The 6,640-nt window shown below is 57.0% G+C and overlaps 3 non-coding genes across 3 annotated transcripts; 2 read left to right on the top strand and 1 right to left on the bottom strand.

Annotated features, from left to right (window-relative positions):
- Positions 1-276: 276 nt before the first annotated feature.
- On the top strand, positions 277-348 carry TRNAM-CAU (transfer RNA methionine (anticodon CAU)). Its single transcript has one exon. It is a non-coding gene; the product is annotated as a tRNA-Met (tRNA).
- A 555-nt stretch (positions 349-903) lies between these two features.
- On the top strand, positions 904-975 carry TRNAQ-CUG (transfer RNA glutamine (anticodon CUG)). Its single transcript has one exon. It is a non-coding gene; the product is annotated as a tRNA-Gln (tRNA).
- A 5,116-nt stretch (positions 976-6,091) lies between these two features.
- Positions 6,092-6,163, bottom strand: TRNAQ-CUG (transfer RNA glutamine (anticodon CUG)). Its single transcript has one exon. It is a non-coding gene; the product is annotated as a tRNA-Gln (tRNA).
- Between the last annotated feature and the right edge of the window lie 477 nt (positions 6,164-6,640).

Genomic DNA, 6,640 nt, shown 5'->3' with positions numbered 1-6,640 from the left:
TGCAGCCTGCCTTCGGGGCAGCCTTGAGGATGTGCAGGGCCAGCATGGGTGGTCGAAGGGCAAGCGGCTGTGCAGGGCTGTGAGCGGGAGGTGCGGGAGAAGGGCAAGACCAGGTCCTGGAGCTGTGGGGCGCACGGCCAAGGGAGATGAACTTGTCAGGGTGTGTATTTTTTGGGCTGGGGGATGCTGAGCAGGGAGGAAGGGAAGGAGTGAGGGCCAGCAGTACCCAGCAGCATGGAGCTGCAGTGAGGGCAATGGCAGCCAAGGCTCCGGAGGAGCAGAGTGGCGCAGCGGGAGCGTGCTGGGCCCATAACCCAGAGGTCGATGGATCAAAACCATCCTCTGCTAAGGCACTTTTTTCACAGCAGCAGACACAGCTTCCCCCACAAGGCCCTGCACATTGAGGGCACACAGGTTTTCCTCCCTTCCCTGAAGGCAGGTCAATCCCAGTTCCCCAGGCACAGGAGGGCACCTCCAGGCCTATGCAGAGGCAGAGGAGGCTCAGGCTGCTCCATGTGCTGGACACACAGACCTGGGAGCTTTCTCTGTCCTCATCTGTTTGCTGCCGTGACCGTTCGGAGGCTGATCCAGCAGATTTCCAAAGGTACGCGCAGGTGACTTCCCAAGGCTTGCCCAGACTCAGAAAGAGATTGTTGCAATTTGGGAAAGACAAGATAGTGCAAGTTTCGTGTCTGGTGCTCCTAAGAAAGGCCATGCCAGGCTTGCAGAAGAAGCTGTGATGCTGCCCTGAGGGATGGTGTGATTAGAGAGTGCCTGGAGGCCCTGCAGGGAAGGCTGCTCGTGGTGAGAGATGTCCAAGGCGATGGAGAGACAGCCAGGCTCAGCTGGGGGCAGAAGGCAGAGCGAGGCTGGGCACAGGGGCCAGAGGTGACCGGTACAGGAGGTCCCATGGTGTAATGGTGAGCACTCTGGACTCTGAATCCAGTGATCTGAGTTCAAATCTCAGTGGGACCTCAGCCTTTTTGTTCCCTCAGGCCTTCCCTCAGCACGCTTACACCCTCACACCTCTACTCTGCTGCTGCTTCACTTGTGGAGACTGCTCTGATGAATCACACAGCAGCTGAGGTGGAGACCACCACCCAAAATGGGTCAGGCACAGGAGGCTGCTCTGGGACTGTCCTATGTCGCATGCATCCAAAAGGGAGCACTGGGCTACGCACTCTGGGCAGCTGTTTCCATGTTGCACCATTCCCACAGTAACAGCAGGTTACTCCCCGTGGCAGAACTTGTGTGCCCAGCCCTGTCCACTGCTCCTTTCTTGCTCCTTCCCTCTGCGGCTTCTTTTCCTCTTTTCCCTGTCAATGTCTTTTCCTAGCTCTGCAATCAGTTCAAGGAGCTCTACCAACATTGGAAGAAGGAGGAGAACAAACGAGCAGGAGTCTCCAGCAGTGCTGCACAAAGCCTTTAATGAGAAGGATCAAAAGCGGTGGCACAGAACAGAGACCAAGGAACAGGTGTGCAGGGGCCAGGGAGGGAAAGAGCTGGGCCCATTTGCCGAGGAGAAAGGGGACGATGCGCCGGCTTCAGCAGATCTGACCGCAGCGGGGGATAGGCAGGCACAGGCCTGAGCCCCCCAGGCCAAGGGAGCCCCCAGAAGAGATGGGAACCCCTGAGGTGCTGAGGGAGCTGCCCACAGCAGCTGACAGAGAGGATCCCACGGCCGTGCTCTGAGGGAAAGAGGTGAGGATGGGGCCCGGCAGGGTCACCACCACCGGCGAAGGCTCGATGTACACCGTGGAGTCAGCACAGCGGGCGAGGCACGGCTCGCTGCAGCTGCTTGCAAGGGGCGTTGGGCCACAGGGGCCGCAGGGCCGTGGGGGACAGGGTCTGCAGCAAGACATCTCTCGGTGCAGGAGGCAAGGCTGCAACACAGAGCAGGGAGCAGGGACCAGCCTCAGCATCACTCTGTCTCTCTGTCCCAAGGCTCTCTCCAGGGACACATTTGCTCTGCCAAACACACTCTGTGCCTACAGCTGCCACAACCCCCCCACTGCCCTCCCAGTGGCACGGCACGGGAAGGCCGCCCCACTTCAGGAATAGGACCCAGCACAGAGGCTTTAAGGCTCCCGTGGAAAGACTGCTCACAGCCCATCTCCAGAACAGACATGGCTGTGCTAGACATGTCTGGGGATGCACTGCCACATTTTGTTAGCCCACTGAAGGTGCTAATTCTGCTGGGCACATCCCCCTGCAGCAGAGCCCCACTGATCCCCTTCTGCTGCATCAAAGCCCCCTCTCCCCACCTGTCCCCAGCCACCAGCATGGAAAGGCTGCCAGCCCTTCAACGCTTCCGTGTCAGGGCCAGGCTGAGGCAGCCCAAGGATCAACCTGGGCAGCCTCCATGACAGCAGCTCTTCCCACAGGGAGGCATGGAGCGGACTCAGGCTTACCTCGTTCCTCGAGGAAAGGGAGGCCAGAGAGGAGGATGCAGAGCCTGCAGCAGCGCAGCCTTTTATGCCGTGTCCCAGAGCCCTGTGGGGCCACAAACATTCCTTGTTTGTGAAACATCCAAACTCCTGGGAGTGGCCACTTGCGAGGCATCGCTGCTGATGAAGTCCCCGCCTCTTTCATCTCAAATTGTGTTGTCCCACTTCATACAAACCAGATTTGTGCAATGTCACGTAAAATCAGCTGGGGAGGGAATGGACCTTAAAATCATCTAGCTTGAGTCCCCTCGATGGCTTCTGCAACTCTTCTCTGGACAACCTGTCCCGGTGTGTCACCGCTCTCTGCCAAAAAGATTCCTTCCCAATATCAAACCTATATATTCCTGCTTTCAGTTTCAGACCTGTAGCCCTTGACCCATCTCTACTCACTCCTGCCAAGCATCCTTTCCTTTCTTGACTGAATGTCTCCTGGGAGCCTTCTCTTTTCTTTGCTACACAACCCCAAACCTCTCAGCCTGTCCTCACAGGACAATGGCTCCAGTTGCCTGCTGGTCTTTGTGGCTCCTCTGGACCCTCTGCAGCAGGTCCGTGTGCTTCTTTGGCTCTGGGTCCTAGAACGGGATGCAGTACCCCAGCTAAGGTGTCATGAGAGCCGAGTAGAGAGAGACAATCCCCTCCCTCAACCTGTTGGCCACTCAGCTCTGGATGCAGCCCACAATACAATTGGATGGTTGCACTTTGCTGCTAGCAGGCGGTGCAGGTTCACGTTCAGTATTTCAGCCACCAGAACCTGCAAATCCCCATCTGCAGGGCTGCTCTCAATCCTCTCATGGCCTAGACTGTGTCCATGTTTGGGATTATCCCGACCTTGGCTCTTGACCTTGTTGAATTCCATGAGGTTTGCACAGACCCACCTCTCCATCCTGCCCTCTGGATGGCATCCCTTCCTCTAGAGTACCAACCCCATCACTCAGCTCAATGTCATGCACAAACCAGCTGAGGATGCACTCATTCCCTCCTCCCAGGTCTCCCAAGAAGGTGTTAAATATTCCTGTTCCCATCACCAAGCCCAGTGAAACCACACTCATCACAGGCTGGACACCACTCGAGTTGGACATCGAGCTGTCATCCACAAGTCCTTGAGTGTCGCCATCCATCCAATTCCATATGGAATGCGTGGCCACCCCACATAAAATCCACATCACTCCTGTTTAGGATATGAGCTCTGTTATTCCTTGAGCACCTGAGTCTGTGGCACGCAGTCCACTGGAGTCCACACTGGGTGACTCAGGTTTGCCTGGAGCTCAGGGATTTTCCCAGCTCTTCCACATCACCCTGACACCCACGTGCTCTGGGAGACCCATCCAGTGTCCCTTTGAAATGTAAAATGCATGGAATGGGAAACCCCATCCCTGACCCAGAAAAAAAGAGCCATGGGCTTTGGGCTCCCTGCCCTCAGCCTTTTCCCCAAAGCTGCCATCCAGGGCTCTGGCCTCTGGGATGAGCACGCTGAGCAAAACAGGTCAGAGTGGCTGTGGGTCTCTTTCAGGGAAGGACGCAGCATCACTTTGATCACACAACCAGGCCGTGGTACAGCCTGTGGACTGTAAGCAAGCTCCCCATGGCTGTCACTCAGGCCTGCAGGGGACATCCTTCCGGCAGAACGTGGACTTTCCCTTGCCACTCAGCTTTGCTACCTGCATGCAGAGTTGGGTCTCTTCCCCACTATAGGGTTGTGCAATGTTGACTTTCTGCCTCAACTGACCCACGGTCTTCTGGCCCTCTGTGATGGCCCGTGGAAGAAATGACTCTCAGGATTAGCCCGAGTGCCTGCACTGAAAGCTCCTTGAGAGCTGACCTGAGGTGTCTCTTTTTGGCTGAATTTAACTGTGACTGGAGCCAAAGTAACAGACAATATGAACAAGAGACAGAAGCAATAGACACTACACAAATTCAGTTCAACTCATGTTATACACTGGCCTGGGATGTCCAATTGACCTTAGGAAACTGGGTCACACATCAATCATTTCCATGTTTTGAGATGTGAAACTGGTGAAAAATGCTTGAGATGAAAGAGGCAGGGACCCCATCAGCAGCGATGCCTCGCAAGTGGCCACTCCCAGGAGTTTGGGTGTTTCACAAACAAGGAATGTTTGTGGCCCACAGGGATCTGGGACACGGCATAAAAGGCTGCGCTGCTGCAGGCTCTGCATCCTCCTCTCTGGCCTCCCTTTCCTCGAGGAACGAGGTAAGCCTGAGTCCGCTCCATGCCTCCCTGTGGGAAGAGCTGCTGTCGTGGAGGCTGCCCAGGTTGATCCTTGGGCTGCCTCAGCCTGGCCCTGACACGGAAGCGTTGAAGGGCCGGCAGCCTTTCCATGCTGGTGGCTGGGGACAGGTGGGGAGAGGGGGCTTTGATGCAGCAGAAGGGGATCAGTGGGGCTCTGCTGCAGGGGGATGTGCCCAGCAGAATTAGCACCTTCAGTGGCTAACAAAATGTGGCAGTGCATCCCCAGACATGTCTAGCACAGCCATGTCTGTTCTGGAGATGGGCTGTGAGCAGTCTTTCCACGGGAGCCTTAAAGCCTCTGTGCTGGGTCCTATTCCTGAAGTGGGGCGGCCTTCCCGTGCCGTGCCACTGGGAGGGCAGTGGGGGGGTCGTGGCAGCTGTAGGCACAGAGTGTGTTTGGCAGAGCAAATGTGTCCCTGGAGAGAGCCTTGGGACAGAGAGACAGAGTGATGCTGAGGCTGTTCCCTGCTCCCTGCTCTGTGTTGCAGCCTTGCCTCCTGCACCGAGAGATGTCTTGCTGCAGACCCTGTCCCCCACGGCCCTGCGGCCCCTGTGGCCCAACGCCCCTTGCAAGCAGCTGCAGCGAGCCGTGCCTCGCCCGCTGTGCTGACTCCACGGTGTACATCGAGCCTTCGCCGGTGGTGGTGACCCTGCCGGGCCCCATCCTCACCTCTTTCCCTCAGAGCACGGCCGTGGGATCCTCTCTGTCAGCTGCTGTGGGCAGCTCCCTCAGCACCTCAGGGGTTCCCATCTCTTCTGGGGGCTCCCTTGGCCTGGGGGGCTCAGGCCTGTGCCTGCCTATCCCCCGCTGCGGTCAGATCTGCTGAAGCCGGCGCATCGTCCCCTTTCTCCTCGGCAAATGGGCCCAGCTCTTTCCCTCCCTGGCCCCTGCACACCTGTTCCTTGGTCTCTGTTCTGTGCCACCGCTTTTGATCCTTCTCATTAAAGGCTTTGTGCAGCACTGCTGGAGACTCCTGCTCGTTTGTTCTCCTCCTTCTTCCAATGTTGGTAGAGCTCCTTGAACTGATTGCAGAGCTAGGAAAAGACATTGACAGGGAAAAGAGGAAAAGAAGCCGCAGAGGGAAGGAGCAAGAAAGGAGCAGTGGACAGGGCTGGGCACACAAGTTCTGCCACGGGGAGTAACCTGCTGTTACTGTGGGAATGGTGCAACATGGAAACAGCTGCCCAGAGTGCGTAGCCCAGTGCTCCCTTTTGGATGCATGCGACATAGGACAGTCCCAGAGCAGCCTCCTGTGCCTGACCCATTTTGGGTGGTGGTCTCCACCTCAGCTGCTGTGTGATTCATCAGAGCAGTCTCCACAAGTGAAGCAGCAGCAGAGTAGAGGTGTGAGGGTGTAAGCGTGCTGAGGGAAGGCCTGAGGGAACAAAAAGGCTGAGGTCCCACTGAGATTTGAACTCAGATCACTGGATTCAGAGTCCAGAGTGCTCACCATTACACCATGGGACCTCCTGTACCGGTCGCCTCTGGCCCCTGTGCCCAGCCTCGCTCTGCCTTCTGCCCCCAGCTGAGCCTGGCTGTCTCTCCATCGCCTTGGACATCTCTCACCACGAGCAGCCTTCCCTGCAGGGCCTCCAGGCACTCTCTAATCACACCATCCCTCAGGGCAGCAGCACAGCTTCTTCTGCAAGCCTGGCATGGCCTTTCTTAGGAGCACCAGACACGAAACTTGCACTATCTTGTCTTTCCCAAATTGCAACAATCTCTTTCTGAGTCTGGGCAAGCCTTGGGAAGTCACCTGCGCGTACCTTTGGAAATCTGCTGGATCAGCCTCCGAACGGTCACGGCAGCAAACAGATGAGGACAGAGAAAGCTCCCAGGTCTGTGTGTCCAGCACATGGAGCAGCCTGAGCCTCCTCTGCCTCTGCATAGGCCTGGAGGTGCCCTCCTGTGCCTGGGGAACTGGGATTGACCTTCCTTCAGGGA

The sequence above is a fragment of the Cyanistes caeruleus genome, chromosome 10 (genome assembly GCF_971803275.1).
Source record: "Cyanistes caeruleus chromosome 10, bCyaCae1.hap1.1, whole genome shotgun sequence".
In the NCBI taxonomy this organism is placed as follows: Eukaryota; Metazoa; Chordata; class Aves; order Passeriformes; family Paridae; genus Cyanistes; species Cyanistes caeruleus.
The sequence above is the reverse complement of the archived record's forward strand: the minus strand, read 5'-3'. Positions and strand labels throughout refer to the sequence as shown.